We start from the raw sequence: 1,496 nt of genomic DNA on the forward strand, positions 1-1,496 counted from the left end.
GAAAAGTATTCAAAATTTTCATCCAAATCCTTGCAATTCTTCCTACTGTGTTGAGCTTGTAATAGTGATATTAGTATAAGAATTTTATTCTCTTTCTCTAGCTAGAAATCTCCAATCTGAAGTTTCAAGACACTGATCAAAGTATATTATGTCAGAAAAGAAACTCATTCCACTATGAATATAATTATTTGGCTCACACTTGTGAATCAAGCAAGGAAGGAAGCTAACCTGATGGTGTTGGTGTGCGGCTCAGGCCAGTGTGCTCGACTTGCCGCTGCGTGTTGTTGGCTTCGCGCCACAAGACTCACCATGTCCTGACCAGTGCAACACATATAAGATCACCCTCATAACCCAAGAGAAGTAGGGAAGTATGTAACTAACAAAAAAACAGATGTAGCAAGTGCAAGGTAGGCTTAGTGGTGCTTAGAGCTTACTTCAACTTTATCCCAAAGGATGTACACCGGTCATCTTCCTCGCTGGTCCCCGACATTGCCGCATGCCACCCTTCGAGAAGACAGTAGAGGGATGATTCTTCAACTGAAGATGAAGAAATGAAGGAAGAGCAAAAATTTACCTGAGCATTGGACCGGCGCCATTCATGGATGGAGCTTGGAGGAACCCTCTTCTCCACTTCTCTCGATCCACTGCCGCTATTACTGCCTCGCACCATGCATCCGAGCCTAGATAAGAAAGAATGGCCCTCAACACCTGAACAACACACGGGGCGCAAAATTGGGCATACAGAAAAAGGTGCATCAATCAAATATCTGTAGAGATGCATAGCAGGAAATGCACATACAACTTCACGGTTTTTTATGGATGAAAATACCAACATCTAGACCTAAACATCACCCAAAGATTATACATTTCAAAATATAGAGCAGAGAGGCTATCAAGAGTTGTATTCTAAATCTCTTGACATCACAACTCGTGCAAGAAAAATGGACAAAATAAGACACTGCAAGCAAATGTGCACCAAATTATGAGCAAAGAAACTGACAATTAGAGCAGATTACTCCGCTTGCCCTTCTCACCGGCCTTCTCCTTCCCCCTGACATCGGCCTCCTCCCCCTCCCCTGTAGCTCCTTCCCCGTGTCATCGGCCTCAATTGCATGAAGAAAGTATTATGGCAGTGGAAATAAGAAGAAGATAGTCTTCTTCTGGGATCTGCAATAATACTCCCTTTGGAAGAACTGCAAGATACAAGGCATACATACTCAGATGAGAGAGCAGATCTGCAGGCTAAGCATTTCTTGTAAGGTGAACTGAAGTGACGCATGAATGTACCTCGAGGAAGACGACCTCAGAATGAACCCGTCGCTACCCTTCGCCTCCGACAAACACCGCATCAACAGATTGATTGGAATATCAATTCCTAAAAGGCATGATCATACAAAAGGGATTTATCAGCAGACGTATACTGATTCCAATGATGGGCTTCTATATGAAACCAAATTTTAAATATACTGAACTCTTTTGCATCAGATTAAAATTAG

At 42.7% G+C, this 1,496-nt stretch overlaps 1 long non-coding RNA gene across 2 annotated transcripts in view; it reads right to left on the reverse strand.

Annotated features, from left to right (window-relative positions):
• Positions 1 to 1,113, reverse strand: part of LOC123161870 (uncharacterized) — a 4,438-nt gene extending 3,325 nt beyond the window's left edge. The window contains exons 1-4 of one of the 2 annotated variants that reach the window (XR_006480927.1): positions 1,035 to 1,113; positions 575 to 680; positions 435 to 504; positions 229 to 314 (exon numbers count right to left, since the gene is read on the reverse strand). This is a non-coding gene — a long non-coding RNA (uncharacterized lncRNA). The other variant, XR_006480926.1, reaches the window with a different exon arrangement.
• Positions 1,114 to 1,496: the final 383 nt, after the last annotated feature.

The sequence above is a fragment of the Triticum aestivum genome, chromosome 7B (assembly GCF_018294505.1).
Source record: "Triticum aestivum cultivar Chinese Spring chromosome 7B, IWGSC CS RefSeq v2.1, whole genome shotgun sequence".
Lineage (NCBI taxonomy): Eukaryota > Viridiplantae > Streptophyta > Magnoliopsida > Poales > Poaceae > Triticum > Triticum aestivum.